Source organism: Sciurus vulgaris (genome assembly GCF_902686455.1).
Source record: "Sciurus vulgaris genome assembly, chromosome: 10".
In the NCBI taxonomy this organism is placed as follows: Eukaryota; Metazoa; Chordata; class Mammalia; order Rodentia; family Sciuridae; genus Sciurus; species Sciurus vulgaris.
In genome coordinates, this window is record NC_136470.1 from 31,800,974 (window position 1) to 31,826,207 (window position 25,234).

The window sequence follows — 25,234 nt, forward strand, 5'->3', positions numbered from 1 at the left end:
AAACATTCCAGATGACCATGCATCTTCTATCAATTAGTTATGAGTCCTTAGGCAATCCACATTATCACTTTAGGATTCTGTTTCCCCCCTTTTAAATATGCTTATGATTTTTCATTTGTGTAATATGAATATATAATACCCACAGATCTTTATTAAATTAGCCAAGTGAACTTGTTCAAATCATATATCATCACTGAGCCTCTGTTGCCTTCCATGAAATATGAACAGAAGAAATCTGAGGTCCCTTTCCAGTTTCAAAATTTCAAATGTGTGGCTGAAGTGTTTTATTTAATCAGAATTACAGAGAATGATATCCTATTTAAAAAGAACATTTCAAAATGGCTAAGGATTAAAATAATTTCTAGTGTTAAGAAACATTTTATTTTACATCTAATTTGTGCACTGAAAATAAAATGCAAGTATTGTTAAATGCTTTAATGATCACTTTATAAAAGTAAATCAGGACTGAAGACAATATAATCCACAGAAGTTTTATTACCTCTTTAGCAAAATGTAAATTCAATATTAGTTAGCTAGTAGCTATATATTTTCAAGATTCCCTTACATTTTCATGCTTATAATAATGCACAATCAAAATGCATTTAATACATTTACCAAAAAAAGATAAGTGAAAAGAAATTATTCTTTTTTTCATATTACATCAGGCCAAAAGAATTCCACCCTTCTATTTAAAAACAAAAATTATTATATTGGCCTAAATTACTCAAATTGGCAATTTTTTTCCTTTAACATTTACCTTTGTTTCTTTCTTTATCAAACCCAGTCTTGATTAGCCCTATTATGATTATAGAGTTAATGTGCCTTTTACCAAAATTAACCTTATTGTAAAATAGACAATCATCTTAACAATATTTGCATATCTGTTTAGTATGAAAAGTTGTGAGTTGAAATGTTCATGACTTTTTAAAAAGCAACAAATTCATTATCCAAGCATTATAATTCATATCATAATATATAAACATTAGCAATTGCTTAAGCTATTAAGCAAATATTCTGATTTGAATTTAACTTCTCTTTGTTTCTTTCATTGCAATGTTTCATTTTCCACAGTGTTTCTTATGTATGTAGATTTTTTCCTTGGGCAATTAAAGTATAGTTATTTTTAGGAAAGTGATTACAAAATTTCCACTTGCTTTCTCTCAGTAACTCCTTCAACCAATTTTTGTTGTTGTTTATACTTACAGAATAACAAGATAGAATCTTAAAAAAACCTTCCTGTTTTCTCCTTTCTTCTCCCCTTTACCTCATGGTAATTTTCTGTACTTCTCTGCTGAAATCCTGGGGAGGAATAAATAGGTAAGAAGGAAAGGACTTTTCACACATAATAAAATTGCCACTAATAAAAACCAACACACACTTGAAGGAGTAAAGACACTAATTGTCCATCCATGTGAGCTTTCTACTTGCAATACCTGGACTGTTTATAAAACTTTACAGAAAGACTTTTTGAGTTTTTCTTATTTTTAGACAAATACACCATGATAAGTAAATGAACGTTTATCCCATACTTTTTCTCCAAATTTAATTAGTATGATGAAAACATTAAAATGGTATAGAAAGAATGAGTTAAGCCAAGAATTTTTAATAATCTTTAGTATGCTGAGTCTCTTATGGAATATTCACCCTTGGTTGTGTCTCTACCTTAGAAGTTAGATTATTAGCAAGAACTACATGATACCTTGTTTTATTTATTGTATTTCAGTTTTGTGAAAAAATGGCGAATCCTTCCCTCTCCATGAGAACTCTCCCTTTGAATATCATAAACCTGTGGACATATAACTTGGAGAAGCAGTCTCATGGGGAAATATATTTGAGTGCTAGAATTTAACACTTCACTGAGCCTCTGTCTCAGGTGTTTCTATAATTAAATGCAGATTTTCAACTTTCATTTGCTTCATTGCTTAGCTTTCAATCATGTGCTTCATTTTCACCTCAAATATTAGAGCTATCAATCAGCAAACTGAATTATTCCCTTTGAATTTGTTCATGAGTTCTCATCCCCAAAGATGAACAGCTCTTAGCATCATCCATATATTAATCCTTCCAATACTGTGTCAGCAGTTCCTCTACCTCTTCAGTTCCTGGAACTTCAACTGCCTTTACATCTGCTGTTCACCCCTATAGCTGCAATTTGGTTTCATTCGACATTTCTCCTCCAAAACTTTCAATCGAAAATTTCCCAGCCCTTTCTTATGCTCCCATTACTATATCTATGTGTTATTGTTTTAAAAATAATAAAAATAACACCTAGTTACCAATTTTGTCAAGATTATAATGCAGATTTGGCAGGGGTGAGTTACCAGGGATTGAATTCAGGGGCACAGGATCACTGAGCCACATCCCCAGCTCTTTTTAATTTTTATTTAGAAATTTAGAGACAGGGTCTTGCTAAGTTGCTTAGGGTCTCACTAAGTTGCCGAGGATGGCTTTAAACTCACAATCCTCCTGTCTCAACCTCCCTAGCCAGTGTAATTACAGGTGTGTGCCACCTCGCCTGGCTAATAGTACAAAACATGCACAACTTTTATGAATGAATTCCCCTCCAATTCCATGTCCCCTATATTTATTAATAAATTTTCAATTTTTAAGACCATTTCTCTAAGATATTTGATTACATTACATTAACACCTCTTGATTTTCATGTTTTAAATATTAGCTATTGAATTTTTCTCTGTGATAGCACAAAACTTAATATCTTCACTATCTCCATCTCTAGTACAAGTCTCCCAAAATTGTGATTCAACTTTTACTAGATAATTCAGTGTTTGCAATATTTAACCTCATAAAAGAATATTTATAGCTAATTATACAACATGTGATGCTTTTCCTCTCATTTTATTTTCTCTAAAATAACTATTGTATTATTTTGGCATTTGCTTTGTTTTCAATTCAAACTCAAACGCTCAACAAGTTGAATATATTCCCTATCTTCAAATTTGTTGTACTCTCATCTTTAATCCTCTCTTTTAAAAATCTCCCCAGAGATTTTAACCCTTCTCCCAAATACACTGATTTTGTAAAGGCATGTTCTATGGCTGTTGTCTTGGGATTTCCAATTGCTATCATGTTTGAATTCCCTAAACTTCTCTTAGGTAGAATCTCATTTTTCTTAAATACCATGTTATTTTTTTCTGTTTACTTCCTGGGTCAAAGAAGGAAATCTTCCAGTAGTTTTCTGAAAAAGGGTCAATGTGAATCACAAGTTTTGAGAGCTAGTATGTTTAGAAATGTCTTTTTTTTCTACTTTTAGTTCATTGTTTAACTGGGTATTTAATTTACTTTTTCCTCAGAATTTGGGAGTGGTATCACATTGTCTTCTATTTTCAGACTTTGGCTACTATTTCAGAGTTTGATACCATTCAGTTTCTTGATTTTTTTGTATGAAACCTTTTTTTCCCCCAATTTGGGAATATTTAGACCAAATATTTGTCCACATTGTTCTAAAATTTCATAGTGATGTGCCTTACAATTTGCTATTTTCATGTATTTTACTAGATAATCAGTGGGACATTTTATTGAAATCTCATATTGAACTTGTGGGAACTTCTTGAATTATTCATTTGAAAATTTCCTCTTCTCTTCCAGGTTCTCCTTTCTAGAATTCACGTTATTCATATATTAGGTATCCTATACCATCTCCTTAATTTTCTTTGTGTCTAATTTTCCTCTCACATTTTACATGCCCCAAACTATTTTATTTTCTGATAATTAATTTGCATAGTTCATTTTTGAATGCAGTATTTCTGGTCCCTCTAAATTTATAAGTAAATATTTCCATTATTCAAGTTTCTTATTGCACAGTCTCTTTTCTGAAATTTGTTTTTATACTTTAATACTTCATGACAAACTTTCATATCAAATTTTCTTCTTAATTGTCTCAGATTTATTGCCCGTTCATATTTATAAATATATCACCAAAACAATGTGTGGAAATTTCCTTTGTGTTGTGTGAGAAAGACATTCATTGGTTTTGACTCTATGGCAGAGTAACTTTGCAGAACCATTTCTATACAAAACCTGTCATTTTACTTTTAGATTATTTCACTATAGTTGTTCCTAGACAAGAATCAAAAATATCCTACCTTTGGATCCCATTCTGTGTTGTTGTTTGTTTGTTTGTTTCCTTTGAATGGGGACCAATGATTGCAAGATGACATTCTATTTATAGATTTTCAGTAATTTTCTGTAATTTTCAGTAAAGCATCTCTGTGCTCAGTTGTGCTTAGCCTCTGGCTGACCTCCTCCAAAGAATGAATTCCTAGTGTTCTGACTTTAACAGGATTAGTCGCTAGACCTGGAAAGTGGCAGAAGGGACTTGGTGGTCTAACAGCTTCTTGGCCTCCTAACAACAACAAACACTAGACCAACCATTGAGATTTGGAGGAATCTGTGACATAAATTAATTACTGCTAAGCTTTTTTATTTAATGATTAGGGCTTTGCTCTCTCAAGACTGCTATATTGTTTGCCACTCACTCAGATTTCCAGTTCCCATATTTACTTGCTGCTTCTTGGCTTGCCTTGTCATTACATCGTTGAGACATGAATATGTTCTTTTACTATTATTCTAATGGAGTTTTTGGGAATGAGTAAGACTAAATGAGAAAAGTCAACCCTTCACCTTTACCAGAAACCCAAAGTCATTCATGCTGGGGATGAAATTTGCCTTCTTGATTCTATTTTAAGTTCTTAACCATATGTGTTACAGGTGCTATCCCCAAATCTCAAGCTACTAGCTGCCATTTTAGTGAGACTCAATTTAGTCATTTAAGTCTCTCACATCATTAATTTTCTACTACGAATGGAGTCAACTTCAGAATATAGAATTCTTCATCCCTCTCCAACTCTCAATCCGACTCTGTTTTCCTCTCATCAGCAAAGATTTGCTGGAAGATGTCATGAAGCCTCATAATCAAATTTTATTTTTGAGTTGATGCCTAAGTTTCTTTTCCCAACACCTTTAAACATCTCTGACCATAACCCCATCCTTTCTATCAATGAGTGCAGACCCTGTAGTATAAATCCTTGTGTTCAGCTCTCTACTTAATGCTCTTCTTCAACCATTACTTTTATTTTGTTACTTCCAAAGTGCAATTGTTTTTCCTTACTCATTCTAACCCCACATTTTGTGCCAATAGACTCCTTTTATCCCACTTCCTCTAATTCTGTGCTTTATTCGTTATGTTTTTGCTTTGTTGACATGTTTGGATCTACTCTATACTAAAGAGAAAACAAATTATTCTATACTAAAAGCATTTTCTTAATGCTTGCTTTTCAATTTATTTGCTGTCGTCCGCTTAGCCTTTTTCCTTTTGATTTTAGGTTTCTCCATGGCTTCAACAGTCACTTCAGCAAATGACATCAGAAGTTACATTTCCATTGCCAGTTTCTCTTCTTTCTCTATATTGTTCATTTGTAACTTTCTGATAGATGCCAGAATTGATGTCTCATATCCATAAGTCAATATGCTCAATATGTTACATTTCTTTCACTTCCGCATCTGGACTCCTCGAGGATCTTCTTCATCTTTCTTTTCTTTTCTAGAAAAGTCTGTACCATTTTTCACTCTTTTCTTTTATGGGTACCGCAAACTGCTGCTTGCTGCCGGGGCTGCTCCAAGCGGCTCCACTTAAGGAAAACCAGGACTTCTTTGCCTGGCTTACTCCAAGCGGCTCGGTGCTGCTTCTCACGCTTACGGCCGGACCAGCAGGATGAAAAACACTTACACTTCAGAGGTTCATGAAGCAGCTTCCTGTTTATTCAAATAACACCTTCAATATATGAGCAGTCTCATGCATAAGCAATTGTAACCAAATATGTCCATCCAATCCTGTTAAAGGTCAAGCGATCACTTGCTGGAGCATACATGTAAAGTATATCTGTCCACACGTTAGGCAGCTGAACTGATTATAATACAGCCAATTGTAAACGCTTCCTGCCAGTTCTCCAGGTATAATCAGGACGCCGTTCACTCTCTGCCAGTCACCATCTTTAGATGCACTTGGCGTAACCCTGGGCCCCGGTTTCGCCCACCACAATGGGTGCTTTTCCCCCAAAACCAAATGGCAACTGTTGATTCTATCTCTGCAAAATGTCTATCAAAATTACTCTCCTTTTCATTCCCATTACCATTAACTATTGCAGATTCTTCTTACCACTCTCGGACTATTGCACTTGCCGATTTTGACTATAAGTTTTCCACCTTTATAAGTCATTTTCTATACATTTGCCACAGTAATAACTTCAAATCATAGATTAATCACACTACTTCCATCCATGGATGTCACTGCAGAAATAATGCACTAAGGCATTAGGGCAAATTTGCCCAGGTGAATCATGCACACTATCACTTTATTTGCTTTAAGAAATGTTTTGTGGTCATTGTTTGTCACCATCCTCTCAAACACATTACCCTCAATTTTAACACTTCTTTCACATTTTGATAATTCCTAAAATTCTTTTTTGTTTCATTTTTAACATCAGAGCTGTTTCAACATGCATTCCCTAACCCATCATAGGCTCTAGGATTATGTTTATATATAAAAATACAATTACATAGATTTGTTAGTGGAAGAGCCAGTACTCTATGGCTCGACTATTTAACAAATGAAACTCTACAAAATATTTTGACTTTATCATTTTTTCCTTTTAACACAATCAAGCATTTAGCAGTTAAAACTATCATTCCTCTGTATTTCTTTTGTAGAAGGAGTTTGCATATTCATTCAACACAGAATATAATCCATTGGCATCCATTTTCTGAAAAGTAGTTTAATGATACAGATTAAGAAATAATACAAACCTAAGTATTAATTTATAGTGGACGAAACAAATAGAAAGATTTTACATGAGCTCTTTCATGAGATGTGAGAGCAAACCTCCAATAAAGAGGTCAAAATCTATTGATCAATTACATAAAATGCTTACTCTAGTCACAGTCAATAATAATTTTGCTTAATCTATAAAATTCTCCTTTTTTTACTTTCTATAGTTGAAAAGTAAAACTACCTGGGATCTGAAAATGATTATACATATTTTTACTTTTTTATTAAATAAACATGAAAAGAATGACCCTGATGTTTAATGAAATTAATGGAGGCATTTCTAAACTTTACACATGGTTGTTATCTACAAGTTGGGCCCCAAAACTTAACACTAGAATTCAAAATATCAATATACATACATTCAGGAAAGGAATAACAGCTATTATATCTTACCCTTGCCACCTAAATAATTGATAATTTTATTTTCATATATAACATTGAATTATTTACTCTTTTATAACTTATTATAAACATTAGTTAATTAGGTACCAAGCATTTATTAATGTTTCATAGGATGTTTTCATCACTTTTTAATTTCTAATATTTTAATAGTTTCTTGAAATATATTTACTATATTTATTTTAATTAAATATTCACATTGTGTCCACTTGTTTGTGTATATTTGTTTTTCTGACAGAAAGTTAGTCTAATCTGACTGTGTGGTTTAACATTGAAATCTTAAAGTAGTAGTTTAGACTGTGACCATTTTCCTTAATTTGAATGAGCTGAATATGAAATTCTAAGGCTTTCACAAATGTTTTTTAAGGCAAATAATAAAGAATTTTCTTAAAATATAATATATTGCCAAAGTGTATTAAAATTAATAAGTTTAATTCTCCTGACATTTTCTGACCCTATTAACTTAAGCCTTGTGTTTCCACATTTAAAAAATCAAATTTAATGATTAATAATTTGATGCTTTAATAAAAATCATTTTACTATTTCTCCCAGAAAATGAGAAAATGAATGACCCAAAAGCAATGCTTTATTTTCTTTCAACAAGGGTGAAGGAAGACCTCATAAAGTTGTCAGTTATTAGGTTAATAAAAATAACTTAACACAAATACTCTTTTGCTGTGAAAATAAAAGGAGTTCCTAGAATTCCCATTGATGACAAAAATCCTTTCCCATCTTTTAATATAAAAAAAGATTTCGATTTACAAACAACAATACATTTATAAACAACAATAAAAACAAAGCGGAGCGTGGACTTATAGTTCAATGGTAGAAGTGCTTGCACAGTATGCCCAGGGCCCTAAGTTTGATTGCCAGCAATGAAAAAAAAAAAAAAAAATGGTACCTATCTAATTTAAATCTACTGATAAACACATAACTTGAAAAAAAAAATGCCCTTTTAAATTTCAAATAACATTAGTCTTTTAAGATGTGTAATTATCGAAAGTTTGTTGAGAACTCTTTTCTGGGTAATTTTAGACATTTCAAATGTGTTGCAAAAAAAACAAATATAAATCCTATGTATCTTTTCTACCAGCTTCCCTCATTTAAACTTTATATCTTCCCACATATGCAGCAACACAAAGAAAGATCTTATTAAAGTAGGTCCCACTATCCACCTCATGCTCTTTTTCTTGATGTTTTTCATAATCACCTCTAATTTGGAAGAGGTTCTTAGTCTTTATCTTCCATAACTTTGATACTGGTGAATTAACAGTTATCTTTTAAGGTGCCACTCATTTTGTGTATGTCTTCATGAGTAAAATCAGATTATGGATTTGTGGCAAGAATACAACAGAACTGAAGTGTCCTAAAAGCATCATATCATGTTAACATATCCAAGCACTGGTGATTTATTTTAAGATGTGTGTGAATGTATATATATATATATATATATATATAAAAAAAAGTAAATCGAAATGTACAAGGAGATACATAGTTTTACAAAATTCTTTCTAGAAATATTTTAAGATAGGTTGTGTAAACAAATTTTAGAAATATTAATTTATAAGAAACAAAGGAATTGCATTCAGAATAACTGTGGTCGAGGGAGATTCATTTCCTAAATATGGAAACATGAAAATATACTTGTTCTTTAGAGAGTATTATCTAATAAAAGAAGTGCAATGCTATTTTTAATTGTGACTTAAAAGAATTGTCTATGACTATAACTCACAAAGAATCTTATTCAACTTTTTAAATGATTATTATAATTATTGACATAATTTATTTACTATTTATGTTCAATAAAACTATAAAACTTCAAAATAGCATGCAGAAGATGAGAACACTTTTAAATTGTGTGTGTTTGCTTAAAATGACCCCTAGAGTGAGATTTCTAAATGTGAAAAGTTGAACAATGAATACCTCTATGTATTAGATATATTGGATTTTCATATTCTAATTAAAGAATGCAATATGAAAAGCAAAGCCTTAATACTGGTTAAAATTAATTTAATATTTACTATTTACTTAGATATCTGTCTACAAGTATTAAATGTTCCCACTGAAAATATAGTAAGTTTTATTTCACTTCTAAAGAACACTTAATATTCAAATAAATTCTTTGGGATTATAAAACAACAATGATAAATAAACTGATATTTTATTCACCAAATATTATATTTATTATGTACTAGGTATGTTTTTAGGTTCTGAGAATACAAAGATGAACACTGCATTGTTAACAATAAATGGAGATCCCAACCTACATTATACAACAAGCCAAAGTGTAAAAATAGATGATGTAGTAGACTTACAATAACTAGATGAATGCAATATTAATATTTTTTTTTTATTTCAGAGAAGTGAGGTTTTACTATGTTGCCAAGCTGGCCTTAAACTCCTAGGTACAAGTAATCCTCCTGCCTCAGTCTCCCAAGTAGCTAGGACCACAGGCACATGCTACCCATCCAGATCTAGCTATAATAACTAGAATGCACATAATATTCCATGTGGACTTCACACGCATAAGCTATAATTTTAACCTAGGTCTTCAAATTAAAACATACACACATGCTTAAATATTTTACCTATATCCTAAGTATTTGTCTACACTTCATTTTATGAGTGATAAAATGTAGAAGATAATACTCTAAAATAAGATTGATGTTGGTAGTTCTTTTTTCCTTTAACATGAACATTTTAATTGTCAATATGAAATTATCTAATGCCTTTAAATGTCAGAAATAAATATATGCTATCTTTGTTCCTTCATTTTTAACTTCATTTGTTGACTCCATGGTACCATGAATATACTTCTACCATAAAACCTGTACTATTTGATTGTATTTGTTTTTTGATGTATGGGCTCTATGAGGGTGGTGGTTACTTTATATTTATCTTATTTTTCCTTAACCTCTAGATTACTCTCTGCAATGTATTATATGCTCAAAAATTGGTCATTAAATTCTTGAATGGATTTCTTGGATCCCAATCTTATTACATTCAAGAAACTAAAATAGTAGTAAATTTCACCATGTGTGGTTAATCTTCAAATTATATGCTTCATAAAAAATCTAGGGCTAGGGTTGTGGCTCAGTGGTAGAGCACTTGAGGCACTGGGTTCGATTCTCAGGATCACACATAAATAAGTGAATAAAATAAAAGTCCATCAACAACTCAAAAAACAAACTAAAAATCATGTTTCTAGAAAGATTTTCCTTGATTTACTATTAAAATTATGATATGATCTATTATTACAGTGTATTCAAAAGTTTTATTCTTATTTTATTTATTCAACTTGTGCTTTATAAAGTTTTATTATAATTATTTTAAATATTTGAAAATTACATTGGACCATAATTCATTATAATACAGATGTTAGTATATATCAGAAGTCAAACCATGACTCAAATAGGTCAACTACAATTGAAACCAAATTTACCCTACAAAGTACCCTTGAACACAATATTTACAAAGGGATTAGATTGTAACTCTGAACACATTTAAGTGGATTCACATGATATACTCTTTATCTAATTGGCAATTGAAAATGCAGTTACAAATATAGGTCCTTGGAGATTACAGTTTTGGAAATCTATTGCAACATAACTCTTAATTACCTTCATGGCTAAAAAGGCAATCCAATGGAAGCTAACATACATATATATATATATATATATATATATATATTTTTTTTTTTTTTCCAGTAAAGAAAGCCTAGGAAAAGTAATTTTATTGACCTAAAACTAATGTGTGTCCATGAGGCCAAAAAATAATTATTTTCTTCAAAGATGTGTTCAGGGAATGGAGAAGAGATTAAATTTAAAAGTCCCCTTAAATGGTTCATGGAATGGCATTAATAGCAAGTCCAAAGGGACTTACGCTAATCTGCTTTCTTGGCTAAAACTAAGGATTTAATGAAAGTGGTTTCTATAATGGATGGATAAAACAGTTTATTCTAGCAATGATGTTTTGTTTTGTAGGACACAGCACTGTAGGAGCTATTACATAAATTATAGTCAGATCTCTTTTATTATCAAAATAGATGTTAAAAAGCAAATATATTTACTTACAAAGTCATAGGAATTCAATTTTGTCCCAACAAAAACAACAAAAATAACTCCAAATAATAGGCTAGTTCATGATGTCCCCTTTCTTCTCTATTTACTCATGGGAATTAAAGGTCCCAGGCCTTATGATCCACTTTTCTCTAGATCTTGCCACAAACATACAATAAAAATAACTAAACTGAAGGTACCTGGTTATATCTGCTTCAATTCAGTAACCCCACTGAGTATCTCTCTTCCTCTCCTGTATTTTGTTCCAGCAAAATACATTTCCAGAAAAAAATTTCTAACCATAAATACTGAAACAAAAATTATTTCTGATTAAATCAGTCAATTGGAACATGAATTTCCTATTTCAGTCTCAAAATATACTGTAAATACAGTTCATACTGGGATTTTCAGTGATGTTCTTCATCATGCTGATTTGTAAATAAAGTGTACTTAAAGCAGAAAATATTATGTGATATCACCAGAAACAAGTTCCTTTGTGATTCAGTGAAAGAATGTGTATAGAGTTCAAATTAATTGAGTTTGAAAACCAGTTCTGACAATGATGAATGGGTCTATGAGCAGATTGCTTAGCACCTCTAGGCAAGAATTTACTTGTTTTAAAAATGGGAATAGCAGCATACCTGTTATATCTGATTTTCTGGAAATGGCATCAAAATCTTGATACTTTGTAGATGCTCTTCTAGAATATTTATCAAAACCTACACAGTAAAGGAGTAGAGCGGTTTAATGAGATATCAAATTTTGACAAATAAAATTATTTTAAATCTAATTTTGATCCAAATAGTATTACTGAAGCAGCTTCTTAACAAGTACCATTTTGAGTAAGAATTTAAATTTACAAGTAAACCAATAAAGAATTATGTGCTGCAGTTATTTTCTAATGTTTTGGTTACACTTATGCTGTTCCCAAGAAACAAAAAATAGATGCCACTTGTGTGTATAATAGTAGCAACTTACAGGCTGGGGCTTTGAAGATCTCAATAAAAGTCCTCCTTCTATAATATTTTCTTCACTGACTTACTTCATTCCAACTCCTTTTCATTACCGTAAGATTCCATTGCAATTATCTTAAACACAAGTTTCAAAGTAATAAGGCTGATCCATATGAAACTGATGTTTTATTCAAAGACAAACAAATATAAGCAATTTAATATGGTTCAACTTTTCTATTCAATCAACAATTGGGCCCTGACATTTGATATGAAATTATTTATAATGGCACCTCAAAGAAAACACCAATCAGAGAAAAAAGCCTACGAAATAAACTTAGTTCTGGATAAGTGACAAATGAGTCAAAACCTGAAGTAAGATATTTTATAGTAAAAGTGGATGAAGAAAACAGAATCACAGTTTCCTCATAAATTTGGTTTGATTGGACTTTAGCTAGACATGAAATTCATGGTACTATCCATCACAGACTGATTAATTTATCTTTGAAGAAAATATCAGATGAAATGTGCTAAGGAGACAGCCATGACATCTCTATAGCACTGACATACATACATAAAGCTGAAACTTCACACAAAATCCATAAACCTAACTCAAAAAGAAATGTTTAATTTTTGCCCCAACATTGTAGTAGCTTCAAAGTTCATTAAAAATAGCAAGATAAAGGTAATACTAATGATTTCTATTTCATGAAAAGAAAAAAAAAAAAAGCAAATTCAAGCATATTAAAGGAATGAATGTGTCTATACACTGTTTAGTTTCCCTGTTGCCCCTCTTCTGGCATTCACACACACACACACACACACACACACACACACACACACGCACACACACACGCACACACAAAACCTACCTGAATTAATACAGAATTTTTAAAACATAGGTGAAGGTACTGATGAACCCCAATTAATTCTAACAGCAAAGTTAGAGTAAACCAAGATCCAAATAGCCTAAGTTCAGTAATAAAATTTTTGTTCTTATTTCAATTCAGTGCATCATATCTTAAAAAAAAAAAAAAAAAAACTAATATACTTATCATTTTCTTCTTACTGCCCAGGTTACTAGTACAACTCTGATTAAAAATCAGTTCAATCCTTCTGTCCTACCACTGTCAAATTCAATGATTAGGGGCTATAAACACCTGCCCTGGGTAAGTACAATCATTGCTTCTTCCACAAGCACAGATTCCTATGACAACCAAATAGGAAGGTAAAAAATGAGAAGCTGAAGATATTTAGTCCTACCATTGATTCTTGTTTGATCTATTGTCTGGGTCTTATTAAGCCCACTCTGATAACATATATTCATGTAGCTTTTCTACAAGCTGGCCATGTGGAATTCTAAACCCTTGTATTTTCCTATGTTACTGAATCACAATTCTAGCAGGACAAGAGATAATTTAAGAAGTCATTTCTTTCCATTTTTAGGTGGTTGGACTCTTTTGCAGATGCTATCAACTCTGGCTATATGAGGACACCTGTCTACCAGAACAAAACTGAGATTACTAATTCATTCCACATGGGTCACCAAACTGATATCAAATAGCAGTAGCTCTTGTTTATTACCAGCTTAGATCAAATTCAAGCTGGAGACTCAAAGCTAAAAGGCTTAACCTCTAGCCCCTTAACCCTGGGTCACTCCCAATTTGTCTCTGGGGTATTTTTAATTAATGACAGAGTGAAAAGGATTATAAATTCCAGAATTCCCATATACAATCCTTTATGGATGCCCAACTTACTGACAGCAAAGAACCTCCCCATTCACATATGATTATATCAGCACAAACCAAATTAAACGAAGACATGAGGAAGCAATCAATTTGAAAGTTCAAGATAAAATAGAAATGTTTCAACTGAGGTTTGGGAATTTACTTTTTTGAGATTGAAAAAATGTACCAGATGATGTCTTCACATTAGCATGAGTTAGTGCCAAAGGGCAAAGAAAAGTAGAAAGTTCGGGTAATTATCCAGACCATTAAAACCTAGCCATGGAATATTGAGAAAAAATAGAGACAAGAAAGCCTTAAGCAGCCCAAGCAATGTAATGTACCAATTAGCCAAAATCTAACACCACTATATGGCATAAATATAGTTAGGTCATAATAGAGTGGGCAGGCAGAGTTAGGAAATAATAACTTTGCAAATATTCTACATATTAGTTTTCTAATGGAATTCTCTAAGGTTAAGGAAAGTTTTAGAGCAACTAAATGTCCTAAGTCATGTGTTTCTTTTGGTTATTTTGATGATGCTTATGGCTTTGTTTCAAACTGGTAAGATTTGGTACTTAAAATCCCATAGGTGTATAGGACCTAATTAAATAATCTATTTCTGAAGTTCCTCTGGAAATAGGTATCTCAATTGAAGAACACTAATATTTACTGCATACCAACCATATAGCTAAGTCTGTCCCATGCTGGGCTTTTTATATAAAATTTCATCTTCAAAGCAGTATTTGTTGATAACATTATTATATTTATCATATAGATAATGAAACTAAGGTTTATTTATATATCAATTCTTTGATATATTAAAAAAATAATTCACCTGTTATGGGTTAAATTATGCCCACCCCATCAAAAAATACTGTCTTTACCCTAAGTATCTGTGAATGTGAACTTACTTAGAAATAGAATTATTATAAGTTGAGTCAAATTAAGATTGGCATCATTAGTGTGGGCCTTGATCTGATGTACTGTGTTCTCATAAGAGGGAAATTTGGACAGAGGCACAGAGACAGAGAAAATGGAGTCAGAGCTTAGAGCAACATGTCTACAAGCCAAGGAGTGCCAAGGGTTTCCGGCCACCCCCAGAAGCTGGGAGAGAGCCAGGGGACATATTCACTCTGAGAGCCTCAAAAGGAACCAATCCTGACATCACCTCAATTTTGGGTTTCTATCCACCACAATGGTGAAAGAATAAATTTCTATTATTTTTAAGCCACCTAGTTTATGGTACTTTATTTTTATATACCTAAGAAACTAATGCATCACCTAATGGAAGGGAAAGAAAATTATGAGATGGGGGGTTAATTTTACATAAGTTCACACAATAATGGTATGAATCTCTGTTATATTTCTGTAGGTAAACCTAAGTATTCTTAAGACTCTGACATGTACTTTACTTACAAAAATCGAGGAAGAAGAGGAGGAAGAGGTGGAGGAAAGAGAAACCCTATTATCTATGGAATCAATGTCTAATGTCTAAGTATGGCAATGCCTTTCATGAAATATATTCTTAAAATATCAGAAATACTACTCTTAATAATTAGAGAAATGAATTAGCCCTCTTTTCCAGACTTTTCTTGCCTTGTTTCTCTAACAAGCACTTTTTACTCCAGCCTAACTGAAATCCTATTATTTTGCCTTAGCAGGCTTTCTGCTTTCCCACTGTCTTTACTCAAGCTGGACCCATCCTATGAAAGAACTTTCTTCTTCCCTCTCACTCCCTTCAGCCCATTTAAATTCTACTAGACATTAAGACTATCTGATAGACCCTCTCCTGTGCTAATCCTTTGTCACTCACATCAACTGTGGTTTAGTTATTCTCTTGCCTTGTAGCTTGTGGCTCTCCTGTGCCTTTTTCACTTTGTGCTTTGCCGTGTAGTAGTGTCAGTGTTTATCTTATTTCCCTTACACTATCAGAAATCTCTTGGAGCAGGTGGTGTTCCTACCCATCTTTTATGCCCTCTCACCACCTCCAGCACCTAGTCCAATGTTTCCATATAGTTTGTCTTCTGTAAATATTTGATAAATTGATTTTAGTTTTGAATTAAACACACAGGATCTCTTGAGTTGAAAAATCACACTGCAGAGGGCATGCTTATAATGCTCAGCATTGCTGCACCAATGGAGCAAGGCATATGCTGCGAATTCTTCACCTAAATGGTAGATGCTAGAGAAAGGATTTTTCATAAAAGATTATCTACAACCCAAAGCAGCAGAGAAACAGGTAAATGTTACAGAATTTTTTTCAGTTTATTGTATCCATCCAGAGGTAATTCATTTGCTTACTGTTATCTTCTAGATTTCAGTGTTAGATTCAAAATAAAGCTAATTTGCATTGGCATAGTGACTTAACTCACTAGTGTATTATTACTATGTAAGCAGGTGTACATGAGACTACAAATAAATGCTTGCTGATGGAATCCCAGCAGGGCTTCTGATGAGTTTTCATTTTGTTGAACCTTACCCAGGAAATTACTGTGTAAAAAGCTTTGCTATTAGTTCTTTGCCTGAAATATCGTTTAGCTACACCTGGCCAAATTCATGGCAATTATACTAACTATACAAAGAGGACATTCCAAAAATCTCATCAGTTTTTTATATTCATATTCTCAAATTTATTGCTGAAAATATGAAAATACATAAACACAGAAGCATACTGAAATCTCCAAGGACATGCTAAGAAAAATTTAATATTAAATAAACTTATAAAAAGAGAATAGCAGAAGTCAGTCTTTCCTTAAAATAGAATCCTCATATGAATGACCTATTCTAAAATTCAGTCTATTGTTGAGTAGTAGTCATAAGAATATGTGTAATGTAAACCATCAAACCCTAATTATAGTCATCAGCATAAATGGAAATAAACTCTTTAAATGTATTTATTATAAGATGTAGTAAAAATTGACATTGAAAGTAGGGATTCTTGGTATCACAGCTTATGAGAATGGATTGAGAGCTGATTGACCTACTGGGAATAGGTGAAGCCTGTGGAAGGTGGAACCTGTTGAAGGGAGTGGGTTCATGGGTTCATGGGGGCATGCCCTTTGGGACTGTATCTAGTCCCATACGCCTTCCTTTCTCACTCATTCTCTCCGTTTCTTTGTTTCTATGAACTGAGCTTGCAATGCCATGTCCTTCTGACATGCCTTGCCTCCCCACAGACCTAAAGCAATGGAACCAACTGACCTCTGAAATCTCCAGACAAAATAAATCTTTCCTCCTCCAGGTTGTTTTTATCAGGTATTTGTCATAGTGATAAAAATCTGACAACACAAAACGCTTGAATAGATTTTGGATTTAAGAATATTTCAGTCAATTGATCTTTTATTTTATTTATATATGCTGCTGGGAATCAAACCCAGGGCCTCCTCGCACATGCCAGGCAAGCGCTCTACCACTGAGCCACAACTCCAGCCCCTATTCTAATGAGTAATGCCTTAAATATAATGTGACATTTTGTTCACTAATTTCTTTAATAAGTTGATATTATTTATTTAAATATTGAGTTAAGATGCTATTTTTCATTGGGCTTGGTGGTTCACACCTATAATTCTGGTGACTCAGGAGGCTGAGGCAGGAGGATTGCAAGTTTAGGACCTACCTCAGCAATTTAGTGAGCCTAAGCAATTTCATTAGACCCTGTCTCAAAATAAAAAAATTTAAAAAAAGAATATTTCAGTCAACAAATTTCATTTTGTGTCTCTTTTAGAGAAGGTTCTCTAGGAAAATAACTTCAATAACAGAATGTAAGATAGACGGATTTCAAAATTCATTACATTTTGAAATGAGAAAAGAGAAAAATGCTCACAGGAAAGAAGATAATCCTAAATATAAGGCAATGTTAGCCAAAAAAGCAAAACACTTGTAATATACCCTCAGCACTATAATCAGTGGTAGAATGAGATTGCTATTAATGGATGAGGTCAAGGAAGTATCACAGGTAGAATAACCATATGTCTTAATTTTAATGGAAGAGTTTGAATGAATTACTGTATTCCTGGTATAATAATTAATATGTCCCACTTTCACTCTCAAAAGAGTTTTGATCTAAATGATCATTTTGTTTCTTTTACACAGGAGCAAATAGGCAAGTGTAGCCTTGAATGAAAGACAGTGTTTGAAAAAGCCAAAGTGATTGCTTCTGGAAACCTAAGACAACCGAACAATATATTCAAAGGAACAAAAATGAAGCATAAAAATCAATATCCGGGTAAAAGCAACTTTTGTGAAAAGAGGCCTTGTGTATATTATAAACTGAAACAAAAATTGAATCAGAGTCCTTGCTTTCCAGATTTAGCCCTTCCAGCTCTCTCCTAAGATACAATAGAGGTTTGTCCAGAGCATGTTTTAAGAACCATTACTGTGTTCTGAATACAGGGTAGAACAAGTAACCTCATGGTAAACAATTCCTCACAACATTAAGAATCTCCTCTTACCAAAGGTAACCAGACTGGAAAACAAGAACAAGAGCAAAAACAACAACAACAACAACAACAAAAACCCACCCAGTTAAATTTGAATTCCTTTCATCAGTGAATATTTTTAGTCTAAGAGTTATCCAAATATTTCATGGGTCATAATGCATAATTGATTTTGTTATTATGTTTGAATTATTACATGGAAACTACTTATACTCTAACAAATATGTTTGAAATTAAAATTTGGGTATTCTGTATTTCATCTGGTGACTGTACTTCTGCCTCATTTCAGCCTTTTGGACTTTTCTTGATTACTTTTGGGGTTGACAAAATACCCCAAACCTTGGTTTGAAGCAACAGTTTCCTTTGCTTTCAAAAGTAATTACTAGTTTGATTTGGATGGCTTTATGATGACATTTGCAATGATTTTATTATGCTTTTCTGAAATATTTTCTTATGTCTAAACTTAATATAGACTTTAAATTAAAACTTAACCTCTATTTTTAATTTATATTGCAATTTCTTAAAATAACAAGCAGGTAATTAATGAATTCCTCACATGAGTTCAACTGATGACCTTTACTTATCATTAGTAAATCTAAAATTTAAGGTAAAATGTTCAACCAGATGAATTATGTAATGTGCCTTGAACACCTACATTACATCAATTCCTTTTTACAATAACCCTGTGAGTGCTCCATTAATATGAGTGAGAAAATAGGATCAGGGAAATTTGGGATAAACTTCAAAATCTGAATAGGTAGTTTGTGGTAATGGTACACATGTGGGCATTCAATCCAGCTCAAAGAGAAAATAATTTTAAAAGTATGCTTAGATACCAAACATGTACAGACTTCTTCTCTTATCAGTAGCTCCTAAACAATACAATATGAAAATTATTTACAGAGAATTTTCATTTTATTCATATAATTAATTTATTCATATATTAATATAGTGGTGATTTAAAGTATACAGGTGAATGTGTATAGGTTATATGCAAATACTATGGGATTTACATATGGGATTTGAGCATTCTCACAGATTTTGCTATCTGGGGGTTGTCCTGAACCCAATCCCCAAGATTTAGTGACTGACATCTGTATTTACAAACTCAGGATTCATGACAGCAAATTTAGCCAATTTGTTTACACTATAATATAGCTCTCTCCCAAATAGAAAAAAAATTCCTTGTCATGACTTTATATTTATTCTCAAAATTTCCTGAAGTACAAATAAAAATGGGTTGTTGTTTTCTGATAACTGCATGAATATTCTTCTCATGTCTTTACTCGATTTAAAGTAATAATAATAATAAAAATAAAAGTGATAATGTGTAATGCTTATGTGCTAAGACATTACATGTTAAATTTTATTCAGCATTATTAAACTGTCAATGAATGACTTTAGTCAGCATTCAGGAGTTCCTTAAACCATTGGGACCCTGAAAAATGACATCAGTTTACAATCCTCTGACACATGGACATAACCTTTGACAGGTACTACAGGAGAATCACTCTCTCATTTTAATGTTATCTACTTGATGGACATATTGTGCTACAGGAAGGAATAGACTCTGAAGCCTGAAACAGAATAATTGTCAACAATTGAAAATAAGTTATTTATATTCCATGAATAAAAATCAGTATTAAAATACTAAAATGCTGGACAAAGACTGTCAGTAGTTTTAAATACTCATAAAAATTATATTTAATGTTGCAGTTAATAGAAAGAAATCCTGTAAATTAAGTAAACAAATAGGAAATAGTAACTAATTCTAAAATAAAAAACTTACAGCCTTGTTTTCAAAGGTATTCAATATCAGTTACCCTCTGTCCCTCAAAGTCTATTACACATTACAGACCCCTTTCTGCCTTTCTTCCCTTCTAGCTGCCTGCCTCTCTGTAGGGAGGAGGAGATATTTCTCACCATTCTGAGCTACTCTTTGGTTTCCCTTTCCTTAGGGAGCATCACCAACCCCAAAAGTTGCATACTGAAGCTTCCTTTGACTCCAGGGTTTAAGCTGAATAATTGGCAAATATGGTGGATTGTTTGGGCAAAATACTGTCCAATAATTCATCTCACTTGTGAGGCAGAACTAACTCTCTCTCTCCCCCCACCCCCATATATATGAGACAATTTAACAATGAGGTACAGAGGTACCACCTTCTTCCTTTTAGGTCAATACATAATAATGCGTTAGCTATAAAATTATCAGAATATTTACACCAATTATATGCAGCAATAGGAAAATAATGTTCTCCCACACTCATCTCAGAATAAAAATGAGGGCAAAATATCTGTTGGGATATTTTCTATTTTTCTTTTTCTTTTTTGTGGTGCTAGGGATTGAACCCAGGGCCTTGTGCTTGCAAGGATATTTTCTATTTTAGGAAGTAAAATTTAAAGATGATCTAGAAGCAGCATAAAAATTAATGATATTCTCTGATATATTTGTGAGTCATTTAATAGAATGAGTCAAATAAATAAGAAGATCATAGAACCAATTGAAGTCAAACATAGATACACCTTCACTAAGTTCTTTTTCTGTAGAATTTCTAATTTTGCAATTTATAAAGTAAAATTTCTTCATTTTATAGAAAGTGAGATATTGGATATAGAGATTTTAAATATTTATATTATGTATTATTGTATATATTTATAGATATCTCAATCACAGCAAAATTCTATTGAATAGTGTAAAGGCCTAGTAAAGCAGATCTTTAGAGATAGGGAATCACTAGAATGGAAACTATGTCTAAGATCTGACATTCACAAGTGACACAGTTCAATTTCTCCTTGCACCAGTGGCCTGGCTGCCTCTCTTATATGAAATAGTTGCAACAATAGTATTTTCATGCTTTTTGTTTTTTTTCCTTCAGTAAAGTGTTGATCTTACTTCTGAGTTTCCTATCCCTGAAAGTAGTCAAAAGATATACAAGATGGTCTTCCATCAGGTAGGCTGTTAAGAGGGCTCTGCACGGGTTTTGAGATGGATTAGACATCTCTTAAGTTCATTTTAAACATCAGTGATTTGTAGTTTCATTATTATTTTCCTCAATATACTTTTAGCAAAGCACATTAAAACTGTGACTATACATTGCAGATTAAGAAATATTTTATCTGTATAATAGCCTAATAGAATTTTTGTTTCTTACAATGATGATTTTTGAGTTCAATCCACCATGAGACATGAATTTGGCATTCCCAAAAGAGACAATTAGACTCTGTTGTGAGTGCTAGCACTGTCAGATAGCTCCATGAGTGTGCTAACTTCATTTTGGTACATGTCATCTCCATGAAACTCTTTTATATATAGCCATCAAGTCCAGATGGCTGTGGTTCCTGGATCTAAATTATAGTTAGGCATGATAGCAAATATAAATCTTGGTCCATGAACTCATGCATTCACTGAAAATCTTTTTCTTTATATGTATTCAAAATAAAACTTGTAAAAAATTGAATCTTAGCCATGATTAAAATTTTCTCCCCATTAGTGCAAAGCCTGCTGAGCTTCACATAGATTAGTAGCATAATAGAAGTCACCCTCCATTTCCAGTGATGACTTAACCTGTCCACACAAATGACATTACAGCATTCTTTATACCTGTTGATCGTGTCTAATGATTTTGCTGTTTCCATACTTAAGGCATGAATGTTTTTTAAAAAGTGGGAAATCCCTTTATCAAGAGTTCTGCCTCCAAATGCACCATATGTGGTATTCTCTTAAGACTTACCATCTTGCCAAGACACTGTCACCTATTGGGACAGGAACTTCTCTTCCCATAGAACCAATCTAATCAATAACCTCTTCATAGGTTAGCAGAAATATTACCTTTGCTGATCACAATTGCTTTCTCTCATTTTTCTGTTCTGCATCAAGACCAGCTTGAAGAAAAAAATAGATGTTATAGGTTGGATATTAGGTGTCCTCTGAAAAGTCATGTATGAGACAATGCAAGAATATTTAGAAGTGAAGCAATTAGATTATGAGAATTGTACCCAAATGAGTAGATTAATCCATTTGATGGATTAATAATTTGAAATGATTAACGGGTAGTAACCGTAAGCAGGTAGGGTGTGGCTGGAGAAAGTAGGTCACTGTGGTATGCCCTGTGGGATTATGTTTTGTCTCTGGATCTTGGAGCACTCTCTCATTGTGTTTCCTGACTGTCTTAAACTGAGCCATACTCTTCTGCCAAGATGTCCTCCTTAACCTAGGGCCCAGAACTATGGAGTTGATCAACCATGGACTGAACCACTGAAATAATGAACCACAGTAAACTTTTCCTTCTCTAAGTTATTCTTGTTTGGTTTCTTGGTCACAGGCATGCAAAGCTGTTGTACACAGTAGAGATATACAAAACATAAACTAATATGTCCAGAAATAATTTTTCAGCAATGCCACTAGACCATTTACCTCTAATGATCTCTTGTTATTTCCTTGTGAGTAATATAACAATAATTCTACCTATTAATTATTATAATAATTCTATCTATTTCTATTTCACCTGGTATTTCCACCCATCTAGGTAACTAAGATGAGATATCTATGTCATTGTTTATGTGATAATAAATCAGTTGCTAGTATTCAGCTGCTGAGAGTTGGGAAAGGGCAATGTCTTGATGGTTCTTTTTGTATAGCATCTAGTACTATTAAACTACTAGCACAGCAGTACTCCCTTAATTTGATGAGACATTTCTGATAATAATCTGCTATTAAAGAAGGATGAACACAAGATAAAATGCTAGTCACCATCATTTGGTTTTCTTGTATGGGCTATAACATTTCTTGGTTATACCTATATTCTTCAATTTAATCATTAGCCTCAACTTCCTCAAAAGATCTTTGCAAAATACTATATAAAACACAGGTATTTAAATTACCAAGCCTCTAAAACATATATATAAAGTACATTGTATAATGTATATTGAATGTATATTGAATGTATATTGTATCACAGAGTACTTTTTCCCTAAGAACCAATCATCGAAAACTTGGCTAAGCTAAATGTCTGAACTCATCCTTTTTTAAAAAAAAATTAGAGCTTTATCGTTACACATAGCAGTTGGGTTCGTCCTGACAAAATCATACATGCATGGAATTCAATTTTGATTCATGATCCCCACTTTCCTCCATCTCATTTACCTCCCCTGTTCTCCTTCCTCTACTCTGCTAGACTTCCTTTTGCTCATCTATTGGTTTATATTCGATTGATTCATTTACTTATACATAACTGCGAAATTCTCAGTAGTATATTTATATATGCACATGTGATTTTTTTAAGAATTAACTTACTCCACTCTCTCAGTCTCCTTCTTCTACACTATTGATCTTGCTTATATCTTTATGATATCCTATACTTCCCCTCTCTTTCCTTTGTTTTATCCTAGCATCCAAATATGAGAGGAAATATTCAACCTTTGCATTTCTGAGTCTGGCTTATTTTATTTGGCATGATGTTCTCCACTTTCATCAATTTATCAACAAGTACCATAATTCCATTCTTCTTGACAACTGAGTAAACCTCCACAGTGTATATTATACCACAATTTCTTAATCCATTCATCTATTGAAGGACACTTTGATTGATTCCATAATTTAGTTATTGTAAATTGTGCTGCCATAAACAATTAGGTGGCTATATCATTATAGTAGGCTGGTAATTCCTTTGGGAAAATAACAAAGAGTGAATACCTGGTCATATGGTGGTTCCTTCCTCGTTTTTGAGAAATTTCCATACTGCTTTACAGAATTGTTGTATTATTTGCAGTCCCACCAACAATGTACTACTGTGATTTTTTTTCCCACACACGCACCAGCATTTATTATTGTTTGTATTCTTGATCATTGCCATTCTGACGGAAGCAAGACAAAATCTTAATATGGTTCTGATTTGCATTTCCCTGACTGCTAAAGTGTTGAACATTGTTTCTTATATTTGTTGTTTTTTTTGTGATTCTTATTTCAAGAAGATTCTGTTTAGATTTTTTTTTCTTTTTTTTATTAAAAATCATAAATTTACATAAGGCAATGTTGTTTGATTCATTCTGTTATTTTCCCCCTTCCCCCCCACCCCTCCCACCCCACTTTTCCCTCTATACAGTCCTTCCTTCCTCCATTCTTACCCCCTCCTTATCCCTAACCCTAAACCTAACCCAAAACCTAACGCTAACCACTCCTACCCCCCATTATATGTCCTCATCCGCTTATCAGCGAGATCATTTGTCCTTTAGTTTTTTGAGATTGGCTTATCTCACTTAGCATGATATCCTCCAATTTCATCCATTTACCTGCAAATGCCATAATTTTATCATTCCTCATGGCAGAGTAATATTCCATTGTATATATATATGCCACAGTTTCTTTATCCATTATCAACTGAAGGGCATCTAGGTTTGTTTCACAATCTGGCTATGGTGAATTCAGCATCTATGAACATTGATGTGGCTGTATCTCTGTAGTATGCTGATTTTAAGTCCTTTGGGTATAGGCCAAGGAGTGGGATAGCTGGGTCAAATAGTAGTTCCATTCCAAGCTTTCTGAGGAATCTCCATACTGCTTTCCAGAGAGGCTGCACTAATTTGCAACCCCAACAGCAATGTATGAGTGTACCTTTTCCCCACATCCTCACCAACACCTATTGTTGCTTGTGTTCTTGATAATCACCATTCTAATTGGGGTGAGATGGAATCATAGGGTAGTTTTGATTTGCATTTCTCTTATTACTAGAGATGTTGAACATTTTTTCATGTATCTGTTGATTGCTTGTACATCTTCTTCTGTGAAGTGTCTGTTCATTTCCTTAGCCCATTTGTTGATTGG